Source organism: Monodelphis domestica, chromosome 7 (genome assembly GCF_027887165.1).
Source record: "Monodelphis domestica isolate mMonDom1 chromosome 7, mMonDom1.pri, whole genome shotgun sequence".
Lineage (NCBI taxonomy): Eukaryota > Metazoa > Chordata > Mammalia > Didelphimorphia > Didelphidae > Monodelphis > Monodelphis domestica.
The window spans coordinates 100,699,169-100,714,720 of record NC_077233.1 but is presented as its reverse complement, the minus strand read 5'-3'; positions in this window follow the sequence as shown (position 1 = coordinate 100,714,720).

Sequence of the window (15,552 nt, the reverse complement as noted above, 5' to 3'; positions counted from 1 at the left end):
GTGTTTACCCACATACTTCACAATCAAAAGAATGTAGTCATTTATGAAATTAAATTCTAATGTTGATTAGTCAGATAGAAATAACATTGTTCAAGGCAAGGAATGAATGAATGAATGAGACCCAGTTGAACCAGATGTTGTGCAGCTGACAGCTAATTCATCTTAGATTTGGCAAATCTCTTTCAATCATAGGCCTAAATTCTAGTTATTGCCATATGAAGGCAAGATTCCATTGTCATTTCGCAATCATTTTCCCTTTAACAACTTCTCTGAGACCATATGTAAGGTAGTTATACTCCATAGGTTGCCTACACACTTAAATCTAGAATATCAGTTTAAATTCATTTATGCTTCTTCTTAAATGACCGATGAGGTAGCCCAATAGTAAATAGGAGAGTGGAATGGACTACCTTTGGGAAACTGAGTCATCCTTATCATCATCATCATCATAACTAGAATTTATATAGTGCATTAAGGTTTACAAAGCACTTTATAAATATTTCATTTTAACCCCACAACAACTCTAGGAGGTAGATGCTATTATTAAACATTCCCATTTTACAGATAAAGAAACTAAGGCTGAGAGAGGCTGAGTAACTTGCCCAGGGTCACACAAGCTAGTCAATGTTCAAGACTGGATTTAAACTTACATTTTCCTAACCCAACTCTGGGGTTCCAGATCCTTCCACTTCCTCTTAGCAAAGGCAAAGGCATATATTTTTTAAATAATGTTCTTCCAGGGATGTGGCATAGTGATACATCCCAGAATATCATCATCTCTGAAGAAGTGAAGGAGCTATTGTTTCATTGTTTCAGTCATGTCTGACTCTTCATGGCTCCATTTGGTGTTTTTTTTTTGGCAAAGGTATTAGAATGGCTTGCCATTTTCTTCACCAGGTCATTTTACAGATGAGGAAACCAAGGCAAACAGGATTAAGTGACTTACCCAGTCATGCCGCTAGTAAGTATCTGAGGCCAGATCTGAACTCAGAAAGATGAGCCTTCCCAAACTCCAGACCTGACACAATCCACTGTACTACCTATCTGCCCCATGAAGAGAATTACTCAAATGTGGACAGAGAAGCTCACATTAGAGTGAACAGTTCACAACACATTCCAAATAAAGCAACAGAAAGATTTCACAGAAGAAATGGACTGATCAAGTAGCAAGAATTGAAGTTACATTAGTAGTATGTGTTCTCTACCAATATCAATGTCGAGAGAGCTAGAGGTAGCCCCTCCACCTCGACCACTAAGTGAATTTGAAAGGGCTTCCACAAGTTGAAAAAGAAAGAATGAATTATGACAGTAGAGGACAGTAAACCAGTCTGAATATATGTATTTAAACAAACATATATATTAATCATGGGAAAGCCTTCATAATGATGAGTGTGATGCTCTAAAGAGGATTTACGGAATGACTTGGTGGTAGGATAATCCTGAAATACTAATGGCAGGGAATTCTATCCACCTCCAGAAAAAGAACTGTTGGAGTCATCTTTCACATCAGTGTATTTAAGATATTATTTTGGGGTTTGGTTATGTATGTGCACTCTTACAACAGTAAACAATGAAAGTGTATTTTGTGTGACTATAAAAATAAATTTTTTTAATAAAAAAAAAAGAATGGCTTAGTGGTTAATCTCACAAAATAGGAAATCATGAATAATCTATAAATGTACCAGTGGCAGGAAACACCCACATCAACCTGAATCCATCAAAGCGTAGAGTCAAAATCTTGTTATATTGTCCCATGGGAACACATCTGAAATGGCACAGTTCTGTGGTAAAATGGGATTTCCACTTCCTCTTTCATATCTTTGCCCAGATGGTCCTCCTTAACTGAGCCCTGAAGAATCCCTAAGCTCCTTCCCATCACAGCTCAAACATCGCTTCCTTCATTAGAGCTCTTCGGATTTTCCCCTCCAGTTATTAATGTTCTCTCCCTCGTGATATTACTTTGTATCTATATATCTTTTACCCTGTGTGCATGTTGCACCTCCCCAACAGAATGCAAGCTACTTGAGTGAGGTGAGGGACTGTTTCATTTTTATCTTTCCAACCCCAATTTCTAGTAAATTACTTTGAACAAAGTAGGACAATAATATTCTATATAAAGAACATACCTTGTCCAACCCTAAACAAATGTTCATTGAATGGATTCACAGACATTTACTTTATAGTCAACTTTTCAGAAATGTATTTAATCTCTAAAGCAAGAGTTCTTAAACTTTTTTTGTGCCATCAACCGCTCTGGCAATCTGGTGGAAAAAAAACTATGGACCCATTCTCAGAATAAGGTTTTCAAATGAATGAAATAAAATGCATAGGATTGCAAAGGAAACCAGTGAGTTTGAAAAATAGTTATTGTTCAAGTGTGGTGACCTTACCTGTGATTCCTGCTGTGTCGAGGGAAGTTCATTCCCTTCCCTTTGTAGTAAGCAAAGGAAGAATGTAAAAGGGTTTTGCAAAATGAACTTCATTTGATTGACAGAGACATGTGACAGAATCACATGGGAGCCTGAGTCAAGATTCTAAGGTCCCAACTGAAAAAAACAGTCTCCTGGAGGAAGCTTTTGGAGATAGGGGAGATATCCATCTTTCTACAAGGTTTCTGGCCCTTTGTAAGATACCAGTTCTAGAGGAGAAAAACATGTTTTTACTGGCTGTTGGCAGCTGGACAGAAAACCAAAGAAGAATCACTTCTCAGCTGGACCTACTTTGGACATTTCCTCTGGGATTTTGGCTCATTTACTAGACTCTGTTTTGAGTTTCTCTTTGGGGGGAACTTAACTTATTTAGCCTAGATAAATTAGCCATTAGGATATTATTAAGGGAATTTAGGTAATGGAATTAGATTAGGTACTTCCTTCTCCCTTGTTATCCTCCTTCCTCTCCCTTTCCCATCAATAAATTTAAATATTTATGTTTCCTCCTGTCTCCTTCCCCCTTTTGCAATCCCACCTTAACACCCTCCTGGAAGGCTGACCTCTTGATCAACATTCTTGACATACCAGAGTTGCTTCTGTGAACTTCCGTGAATGTCCATGAATGTCAATAAAAGAGAGTGGCAGAGCCCACCTGGGTCTTTTGGCAGGGAAGCTGGGCTGGAGGAGAGAGGTGAGGAGAGAGAGGGATTCTTGGAGAATAGGCCACAGGTGGTCAGAACTTAGAGTAAGGAAGAGACTTTAACTCTATGCTTATCTACCTTTTCTATCTCAAGTGATTATTAATAAACCTTGTGAAAAATAATAATGGATAGATATATTAATTTTAAATATAACACTGCTGAATGGAAGCTTCAGCTGGTGGACCACTTGCTCTTAGAAGTTCTGAGCTACCAGAAGACTAAAGCCAATCAATGTAACAGCACTAAGTCTACCATCAGCAATGGTGTGCCCTGGGAGTAGAAGACCACTATGCTGCCTTAAAAGGAGTGAAAACACCCAGGTTGGAAAAAGAACAAAGTTTCTAGGTTGGCAATCAGTGAGGTTGGGCCTTTGAGTAGCCACTGCACTTCTAGCTTTTGAGGGATAAGGAGATAGGAGAAAAAGCAGGACAGGAAGGGAAAATGAAAAGGGGGAAACAAGAGAGGAGGAAAGAGAAGGGAAGAGTGAAGGATAAGTTAGGACATGGAACCAGAGAAATATTATTTAATTTTTTTCTTAATGTTTACAGTCACCAAGTTAAGAATCCTGCTCTCAGATATATGATGCTTCATTTTTTGTGTTCAGAAGCAAATAAAATAAATTAAGTCTGCATGCTGTGGTGCATGATAAATTCTTTTAAGAATTTCAACAAAGCTGAAAAGTTCCACCTTTTGCAAAGATCCTGTACAGAAAGAGCTGAATCTTGCAAGTCTATGCAATGAGCTGTTTCTTCCCAAGGCATCCAATGAGGTAGTAGGAGGAGTATGTTATATGGTGAGATCCAGCTTCTACAATGTGATTCAAAGTAAAGGGTTTTCCAAATTGCTTGGTTTCTTTCCTGTCAATGACAATATCATTCATCGGTTTTTTGACAACAACTCCTACGCCTTGTGGGCTGAATTGTCAGAAGCTAAAATGACTAAAGACACTTTAACAATAGAGGGGGAAATTATTCCTACATCTGCATTCTGGCTTTCAGTGACTTTAGTGCTCCTTAAAGAGACCATTTTGATAAAGCAGCTGAGAGAACAAGCAGAAACAAGATAAACTGTCCCTCCCTGCCCTCCTCTCACGTCCTTCAGTCTGCCTCAGACACTGCTCTTGGTTGATTACCTAGAGTGGGAACATGAACCATCTCCCATCTTTCTCAAGGCACTAACCAGCCTGGTCCATTCATTTATGTGGTATTTATTGGTAAGACTACATAAAACCCTGCTCTATTCCCTTACCTGGTATGGGAGTGACCCCAGCTGTCAAAAGTATACAACTTCTGATAGATCCCACAAGGACAGAAAGGCTTCAGCTCTAAACTTAAGTATTTCTCTCATCTGAGGATGAGACTGACATGGGCACTGTACCCCCAGAAACCCAGGGAACTATTAGCAGGGAAACTCCCTGGTCCCTCATGACTCTGAACTTAGAAACACCCAATGACCCGCCTAGGGTCCTGAGATGTTTATCCTCTTTTATAGTCCTCTAGATTTAAGATGGACAAAGAGATGAATCTTTATGCCTCCAGGCAGACCTCAGTCACCACCCCACCCCACCCCACCAAATGCCTGAGGGACTAACACTCTAGGTCATGTCCACACCATGACATAGCATCTCTTGTAAAGAGTATAAAATCCCCAGAACTGATGTCGTCTGGAGGACAGCCTTTCCATCCATGCTGTCCTCATGGGGAACAGCCATTCCATTCATGCTGTCCTTCCAGGGAACTGCTCCCCATCTTGCTGTTCCACCTTGCTCTCCTCCTGGCCATTCTCAACATTACTCCTTAAACTAATAAATTTCTCTTTTTGTTTTTAAGCTAAGTTTTGGAGTCTTGCATTCTTGCAAAAAGTATCCTTCCCGTGTTAGGGTCTGGGTTGTCACCCACCACCACGGAAGACCAATAGACAGTGCAATCAGGCAAAGGGTCGTTTATTAGTCTGGTACATACCAGGGGACTCAGCATAGAGTTCCCCCTGTAGCTCGTGAATCCAGAGGTTTATATACCTACTACCCACCAGCATGTATGGCCCTTAAGTCCTTATCTGGTATATACTATTGTCGGAACCTTGACATGTTTATGTTTTCTGCTGGGGGTCTGCTTGGCCCCTAAGTTCTTATCTGGTACATACTGCTATTGGGACCTTGATATGTTTATGTCTGCCTATGGATGTTCTGAACTTCCATGGCTGGGCAGTTTCCTGCTCAGGCCTCCCTCACCTGAACCCCAGGGGTACACACCTGAACCCCATAACAAGACTAAGTTTGGAGAATTCATCAATAGAGTAACCATGGAGTAATGAATTTTCAGCAATAGCAGCCATCCAAAACCATCTACTTAATTATAAAGGGAGAAGGAATACTACCTCTAATGAAATCATAGATCCTGAAGAATTGTTCTTAGAAACTTGATGGGAACCACTGACTGATTTTAAACTCACACATGCAGGCACGCACACACACACACACACACACACACACACACACACACACACCACCCTGAACATAATTCTCAGTCACTACTATCAAATGTTAGAATGAAATTAGCAACCTAGTAACAGAAGATAACATATATCCTTTATTTTTTCCCTTTATAATCCCAATAGTCTATTTTAGTTACATCTATGATTTATACTCATCTGTTATACAACGCTATATCCTCATTAAAGGCTTTGGTTAAATATATGTTTCTGAACACTGACCTGTTGGCAGGCTTTAAGAGTTATTATGAATGAAAAGTCTTCAAGGACAAAGGAGTTCATTGATAATGGTAGCTGCCTCCAGGATACAATGCATTTGAAGTCACTTAGCTGCTTTCTGCAAGATGGAAAATAACACTGCATTTAGAAGCATAATAATCAGATATAGTTTCAATGAATGTATATGTTTTCAGGAGCAATGGAGAGATGCACAGTGGGTGGAGGGAGGTGACAACTTATCACCAGGTAAGAATTGCACAAAGGAAATGACAGAAAGTGCATTGTCAGAGAGATGTGTGACCAAAAAAGGCAAAGGGTCAGTCATAAAGATTGAACAGGAACAAGCAATAGATAATCTGTGTTCTGTCAGTATCCACATAATGTCAAGAGATCCAGAGGAAGAACAACCCCCAACCAAACACACTGGGTGGATCTCATAGGAAAATTCAAGGACAATATAGACAAGAGTCACAGAATAAGAATACATACATGAATTGCCATCTGTACTGCCTCATAGAGAATGCCTATAATAATGCACTCATAGACCAAGTTATATTTTGAATACTGCATGATCTCTGGTCTTCATCATTTAAAGTAGTGATAAGTCAGTCACTTCCTCTCCGAAGACAAAAATGAGAAAGTGCATTGATAAGAGCTTTCATCATTATTATTTTATGGCATATAAACTCAAATGGAAGTCTTTTTGATTAAGGACCTAAGTCTCATATTCATCATTTTCTCCAACATCACAAAAATAAGTAGAAGAGCTAGTACCTAGAATCTATAACTTAAGTGCCAGTATCTTTTCTGACTTAAGGGGAATCACAAATCTAAATATCTTCTTCAGTTGGGTTAGAGTTTGAAGGATACCCATAAAGATCACATACACTTGAGCCAGGACCTGTCAGAGTATTGGGTCTGTTTAGAATGGCAACTGCAAAACAGACATCGTTATGTTGCCAATGTAATCAATAGTTTCCATGACCATATGGGTCATTCTGCTGTAAAAAATGTGGTATACCCAGAAACAGGCGATGATAGCCACAATCACAGTTCCACAAATAATTTGTCTGAACATTGTTTCTTTCTTTACTACTCTGACTGTCTATGGATTGTGGCATTCAGTCAGACTTCAAGGTGCCAATTGTATTAAAGTGATAATCTGTGGGGAACTATTTCTGGTCACAATGATTGGAATATACTCTGGCAGACCTAGAGAGCTGCTAGGGGGAACCTTCAGGATGCCTATTTGTTATGGAGATAGAAGTATTTCTGAGAGATAGAGAGAGAGAGATGCTGCTAGAGAGGGTACTCTGGGTTTGTCTATTGATTACTGCTGATAGCTAATTGATTAATATTTTTCCTACCACTCTTCCTCTCACATTCCCTCCCTTTTCCACTTCTCCCTCCTGCCTCACTTCCCCTCCCCCCTGTTAGTCAGTCACCTTTCTATATAACTCAAAGGTGAACTGAGAGGTTTAGAGAAGACTCTCTTGTTCTCTTTCTCAGGTAAGGAGATTTATTGGTAAAGATAGGACAGGATGGAAATTGAGGTGAGAGGGATGAGGCTTGTCCCTAATCTACAAGGAAGGATTATGAGGATTTTAGGAAAAGTCAGTCCTGTCACAGCTGAGAGATGGAGGACAACTGTTAAATCTTCTTTCTTCTTCCAATTACACAAAGCCATCAACAAAAGTAAATTTCTTCTCAGATTAATTCCAGAAGCCCCCCCCCAGGTTCCTTCAGCCTAGGACAGATGAAGCCAGTCTCCCCTTGATCAGAAACTCCCCAGAGAAAAAAATCTCAGTTCATCTCCTCTGGCCAACTCCAATTGCCTTTCCTGGGAACATTCTATTTTGGAATGAACACCTTGTTTGACAGATCAGGTCCCCAGCTTTCTTTTGCAAGCATGAAATTCTCTCTTTCTTCATGCCTCTTCCACAATGCTTAGTTTTATCAACTAGTCTATGCTCTTTACTAAGTAAGAATGATGATGTTAGAATACTATTGCTGAAAGGTATGATGAACTGCTTGATTTCTATATGAATTAGAAAGATCTCCAAGAACTGATGCAGAGCAAAAGGAGCAGAACCAGGAAAACATTGTACCCAGAGACTGATACATTATGGCACAATCAAACATAATATACTTTTCTATGAGCAACAATGCAATGATCCAGGACAATCCAGAGGAACTTATGAGAAAGAATGCTATCCACATCCAGAGCAAAGAACTGTGGGAGTAGAAACACAGAAGAAAAACAAATGGTGGATCATGTAGTTCAATATGGATATGATATGGGTTTTTATGTTAAAAGATCACTACTGCAAATATGAATAATTTGGAAATAGGTTTTGAACAATGATACATGTATAACCCAGTGGAACTGCTGTCAGCTCGAGGAGTGGGGAGGAAAAGGGGGTGGGAGTAATCATGAATCATGTAACCATGGAAAAATATTCTAAAAAGAAAAAGAAAGGAAAGGAAAAAAAGAATGGTCGTGATCTTACATCTACTGAGTATTAAAGGTTTAAGCCAGTCAATGTGTTATGCCTCAAAAAAAATTAAATGCCATTTATAAGTTTAATTATTTCAGTATTTAACCATCTATAAGGGACCAGCAAAGAAATGAAGTTGAGGGGCCAGTGCCATCAGATCCAATTTATCAAAAGCCAACTAAAAGATGTCAATACCCACAAATACCAATCAGTTCTAAATTCACCTCTGACTTCTTTGCTCACCTCTCATTATCTTTTATGTGTATATACATTTTAATTAACTTAATTTTAATTTCATTTATGAAAATATGCATCTCCAGACCTCGATTTTAACTCTAAAATGAGAAGTTTGTATTGGGTGATGTTTAATTTCACTTCCCACTCTAGGTCCAATAAATTCCATGGTCTACTCCTTGAAGGCAGGAAGAATGTCCTATATATCTTTGTATCCCTCTCTATTACTGCCAAGGCTACCACTTTGCATATGGTAGATGCTAAATGAGCACTTACAGATTTGATTTGTTGAAGAGACTAATGCAAAGCAAAAATCAATGAAAATCAGGATAATGAGCAATTTTTCACCTGGCTTCATGCCCCACATAGGTAATTCAAACAGAAAAGGCAATGGGATCCTCACAGAGATAAATGTTCAATGGCACAGAGAAGAAGGAGCAGTAAGTCTAGAATTATGCTAGGAAATATATGTCAAGCTCTCTATGAATGCAGAGTTAGCAAACTGCTTTTGTTCAGTGCTAGTTATTTCTGGATAGAAGGATAATTAGTTGTAGAAAACCACATTGCACTTTTGACAGAATAGGATAGGGAGTGCCAAGTGTCCAATTCAATGCCCACTTCAAGTTAACTTTGGGCTTGCTGCTTAACCTGTGTGTGCGAAATCTAGGCCATTTTTAAATAATGATTTGAAAATACCCTCACTTGGAAGATATTAATGTTAAAAAAAAGATGAGTATTGCATCAATGAGCAGTTCAGTAAGACTGAAAATAATTCAGTCCAATATGATCTCTTCCTCTTCAATTCTGAGTCCAGCTCATGTCTATCTTCCCAAGGTTTTATGCATGTTTTAAACTTAATAACCATTAACCATTGAGAAGCAAGGTAAAATTATTGATAGTCAAATTCAAATTCAAGTCCTGCTTCTGTTACCCATATGCTATGTGACCTTAGTCTAATCAGTCTCTGAAAGCCCAAGTAATTCTCAATCAATGAGTATTTATTAAGTACCTACTAAGTGTCAGGCACTGTGCTAGACTAGATGCTGTTGGTATAAGTACAGAGAATAAAACAGTCCCTATTCACAATGGACTTATATTCCAATAGGAGAGAGCAAGTATGCATATGTGTATAAAGCATTAAGTTAATAAATATAAATATAAACAAAAGAGTTCATAATGGGGTACTTTTGGAGAGAGGGCACTGGCAGCTTGGCGGGTGGACAGGAGGGAGCTTGTGAAAGGCTTCATGCAAAGGTTGGTTCTGAAGCTGCATCATAAAGGAAGAAAGGGGCTCTATGAGGCAGAAGGAAGGAGAGAGGGAGTTATAAATGTGGAAGACAACCACTGCAAAGAGACTTGACTAAGTGAATTAATAGATGGATGATGAATAACCAGGAGTTGCCTACACAGATGAAATCGAATGTTTGGTTTTATTTTTTTAAGTCATCAACAGAAACCATCAAATGCATGTACAGAATAGGGGAACAAATTCTTCCCCTAAGCCCTCAACCTTTCACAAAGCAGAACTAAGCACATTAACATGTAAAGGAAATGCCTCTGTGTTCCCTCTCAAGCTTCCACCACTAACTTTAGCTCTCTTTTCCTACATTCTTTCCTTTCCACTCCATTTATATTATTTTTAGATAATATGAGATAACATCTCATATGATCTAGTTTTAACTTTATACCAATTTTACTTTGCCTCACCTTGTTGTTCTCCCTGTATTTCCCTATATGCATCAGATTTGTTTTTTCATAGCCATCACAATATCTTATATTTCTGTCCCAGATGTATGATTTTATTGATATAGCTAACTAACTCCCAGTACAGAAAGACTCTACCAATGGAGACAGAAAACTCTGCTGCAATTTACAGTATCAGGGAGTTACCTGAAGCACTGCAAGGTAGCTCATCCATTATCCCATAGATAGTGTATGTCAGAAGTAGGACTTCAAGTTAGGTCTTCCTGACTCCAAAGCTAGCCCTCTCTCTACCAAGCAACACTTCCTCTTTCATTAAATTAATGGACTCTAATTTACATTGCCATTCTCCAGTTGTTGGAAAGACAAGTTTTCCCCATTTGTTCCTATTCCTATTTCCCCATTGTTCCTAAAGCAGCTATGAATATTTTGTGCTGAGGTTATTTTTCCCTTTTTATGATATTCCTAAAAATGGAATCCCTAAGTCAAAAGGTATGCTCAGATCTTTGATGTTACATAATGGATAGGAGGCCAGTCCTGGAGTCAGGAAGACCTCCTGTAAGTTCTGCCTCTGATACTTACTGGCCTGTGGCCACCACCTCCCATTTGTACAAGTCAGAGGTTGAAGATTTGCCCAAGCCTTGCATTTTTAGTGACTTGGCACTGTCTATGAACTCAGGCAGTTTTGCCTAGAGGAAATTGCCCAGATACACAAAGATCCCCTTGCCTGTTCTTTTGGGTAACTTAAAAATACAGATTATTAATTTTTTTAATCAACACCAGAAGATTCTCTCACATACCTATGGCTTGCCAGTCCTCCAGAGAAGCTTCTAATGTTTAGGCAGATAAGTAGATCTCTGACCTTTTAAAATTCTCTATATTTAAGATAGCTTTTAGCACAGGCACAAGCATTTACAGTCTCTACCTTAGATTAAAGGCATGAAATAATTAAAATTAAAAGTAGTCTCTTTCCCTAGGGAAAATCAATTTTGAAATGCTAATTAAATCAGCAAATAACATTTAAAATGAATAGAAAAATTTGGATTTAAATATCTGTCCTTTCAGATGGAAAGGAAGACAGAGGAAAAAGGAGAAGGAAGCATTTCACAAGCCTCCTGGATTTCTGGCCTGGGAAATCTCCCTATCCATCAGCCATTCCCTGTGTTAATCATCTCCATCTTGTGGTGGCCACTCTGATGAAGTCCTAGTATACTTCCTGGTATCCTCAACTAGTATCCTCCACTTCTACCAACCCATTTATGCATCTGTGTCTATCTAGAGGCAGTCTCCTGAATAGTGATTTAAAACCTTGGAATGAAAACTCCAGCTCAGAAATCCCTCTAGATGCATAGTTTCTTCCTTTGAGAAGGGAAGATGCTCCTCCATCCAAAGCTACAACCACCAAGGTTCCTAGAGAGCTTCTAGGCATTTCTCACTGCATGAATAGTCAAGCCTTCTCAAAGACACTGTAATCTACATACATAAATAAATACACATATATATACATTTTAATTTGGTTGTAAAATTTGTCTATATCTCCTTTTGTACTTCCTTTTCTTCTGCATATTGAGTGTTTTTGATGCTCTTTTCAGGTGTATCTATCTTTAAACTGCTAACTTACCCCCCATCTGCATTTTACCACAACTTTGTATTTCAAGTGTGGGTGGATAAATCACTTTGGTTTTAATTATTATGCATTTCACTGGGGTAGCTTTGTGGCATTTCAGAATTTAGCACAAATACTACAATATGTCATTCAAGCATTAAGAACAGTGATTTTCCCAGGATGCCTCATATTGCCCACCCCACAAGATTCCACATTAGCTTGCTCCTGTCTCCAGCTGAAGGTTCCTCCCTATTCTTCCACAATAACAGTTCTATCCATGGTGGCACAAAGCCGCCGCCACCACTGTGAAGCCTGGGCAAGGAAAGAAGATGGAGAAGGACTAGGAAGAGGTAAGAGAAGTAGAAGATTCCAAAAAGACAGGTAATGGGATCTGGAAACCGAACTGCCTAGGATCCCTTCTTTGTTGTCAGTTTACATTATATTTTACTGTGATTATTCATAGCAAAAAATACCTATGCTGGGAGAAAGAAAAGTTTGAGAATCACTGATTTAGAAACCCTCATCATCAGTAGCTCCTAAAAATATGATTGGGCAGCCAATCACTGTGTTACTTCACAGGTGAAGTCCCAAGAGTTCACCTTCATGGCCATCTGTGAGATTAAAAGCTGGATTAGGTCATGCCTTCTACTAAAAGCTCAATCATGGTACTAGGTCCCCCATCTACCACAGAAACATAGAAAAGGAGAGCCATTCAGTGAAAGAACATTCTAGAAGCCTAAAAAAATTCACCACTGAACCAGCTGCCATGCCTAGTTCAAAAAAGATTGCACTGGAGCCATCTTGGTAAATTACCCTATAACTTTCATAACCAAGAAAGTGAACCTTCTTAAAGGTTAAAAACCATTAAAGTATTTACTGAACCCTGAGGCCTTTAGATGAGAACTATGTGTTAAAATGCATTACATTTTATTACTTCTAATTTAATGAGCTTTCATTTTATGTTTTAAGTGACCTCTATTTACTTTTTAGATATGAATTACTTCTACCACCCTAAAGCTAATACATAGTTAATTGAATACTTACCTAAATTTCAAATGTAGAATCCCTGATTAAGGAATAAAAAGAAAGGTCAACACAGCTTGATTGGGAAGTCCCATCCTGAGTTTACAAGTCAACTGTTGATTTACTAAGAGCCATTAAAAGGTTCACTTGTGTGTAATGAGTGTCTTAGATGAACTTACCAAAATGACCCCAAATGCAACCACTTTGGATATAGATTAGACTATGAGTGGGTAGACCTTTAGACTTTTTTTTTTAATATATTTTATTTGATCATTTCCAAGCATTATTCATTAAAGACATAGATCATTTTCTTTTCCTCCCCCCCACCCCCCATAGCCGACGCGTAAGTCCACTGGGCATTAGATGTTTTCTTGATTTGAACCCATTGCTTTGTTGGTAATATTTGCATTAGAGTGTTCATTTAGAGTCTATCCTCTGTCATGTCCCCTCAACCGCTGTATTCAGGCAGTTGCTTTTCCTCGGTGTTTCCACTCCCATAGTTTATCCTTTGCTTATGAATGGTGTTTTTTTCTCCTGGTTCCCTGCAAGTTGTTCAGGGACATTACACCGCCACTAATGGAGAAGTCCATTACGTTCGATTATACCACAGTGTATTAGTCTCTGTGTACAATGTTCTCCTGGTTCTGCTCCTCTCGCTCTGCATCACTTCCTAGAGGTTGTTCCAGTCTCCATGGAACTCCTCCACTTTATTATTCCTTTTAGCACAATAGTATTCCATCACCAACATATACCACAGTTTGTTCAGCCATTCCCCAATTGATGGGCATCCCCTCGTTTTCCAGTTTTGGGCCACCACAAAGAGCGCAGCTATGAATATTTTTGTACAAGTCTTTGTGTCCATTATCTCTTTGGGGTACAGACCCAGCAGTGCTATGGCTGGGTCAAAGGGTAGATATTCTTTTGTCACCCTTTGGGCATACTTCCAAATTGCCCTCCAGAATGGTTGGATCAGTTCACAGCTCCACCAGCAATGAATTAATGTCCCTACTTTGCCACATCCCCTCCAGCATTCATTACTTTCCTTTGCTGTTATGTTAGCCAATCTGCTAGGTGTGAGGTGATACCTCAGAGTGGTTTTGATTTGCATCTCTCTGATTATAAGAGATGTAGAGCACTTCTTCATGTGCTTGTTAATAGTTTTGATTTCTTTATCTGAGAACTGCCTATCCATGTCCCTTGCCCATTTATCAATTGGAGAATGGCTTGATTTTTTGTACAATTGATTTAGCTCATTATAAATATGAGTAATTAAACCTTTGTCAGAGGTTTCTATGAAGATTTTTTCCCAATTTGTTGTTTCCCTTCTGATTTTAGTTATATTGGTTTTGTTTGTACAAAAGCTTTTTAGTTTGATGTAGTCAAAATTATTTATTTTACATTTTGTGATTCTTTCTATATCTTGCTTGGTTTTAAAGCCTTTCCCCTCCCAAAGGTCTGACATGTATACTATTCTGTGTTTACCCAATTTACTTATGGTTTCCTTCTTTATGCTTAAGTCACTCACCCATTTTGAATTTATCTTGGTGTAGGATGTGAGGTGTTGATCTATTCCTAGTCTCTCCCACACTGTCTTCCAATTTTCCCAGCAGTTTTTATCGAATAGTGGATTTTTGTCCCAAAAGCTGGGATCTTTGGGTTTATCATATACTGTCTTGCTGAGGTCGCTTTCCCCCAGTCTATTCCACTGATCTTCCTTTCTGTTTCTTAGCCAGTACCAAATTGTTTTGATGACTGCTGCTTTGTAATATAGTTTTAGGTCAGGGACTGCAAGGCCCCCATCATATGTGTTTTTTTTCATTATTTCCCTGGATATTCTTGATCTTTTGTTCTTCCAAATGAACTTTGTTATAGTTTTTTCTAAATCAGTGAAGAAGTATTTTGGTAGTTCAATGGGTATGGCACTAAATAGATAAATAAGTTTGGGTAGGATGGTCATTTTTATTATATTGGCTCGTCCTATCCATGAGCAGTTAATGTTTTTCCATTTGTTCAAGTCTAGTTTTAGTTGTGTGGCGAGTGTTTTGTAGTTGTGTTCATATAGTTCCTGTGTTTGTCTTGGGAGGTAGATTCCTAGGTATTTTATTTTGTCTAAGGTGATTTTGAATGGGATTTCTCTTTCTAGTTCTTGCTGCTGAGCTGTGTTGGAGACATATAGAAAAGCTGATGATTTATGTGGGTTTATTTTGTATCCTGCAACTTTGCTAAAGTTGTTGATTATTTCAATTAGCTTTTTGGTTGAATCTCTAGGATTCTTTAAGTAGACCATCATGTCATCCGCAAAGAGTGATAACTTGGTCTCCTCCTTGCCTATTTTGATGCCTTCAATTCCTTTATCTTCTCTAATTGCTACTGCTAGTGTTTCTAGTACAATGTCAAATAGTAGAGGTGATAATGGGCATCCTTGTTTCACTCCTGATCTTATTGGGAATGCATCTAGTTTATCCCCATTGCAGATGATATTAGCTGTTGGTTTTAGATATATACTGTTTATTATTTTTAGGAATGACCCTTCTATTCCTATGCTTTCTAGTGTTTTTAATAGGAATGGGTGTTGTATTTTATCAAAGGCTTTTTCTGCATCTATTGAGATAATCATGTGGTTCTTGCTAGTTTGCTTGTTGATGTGGTCA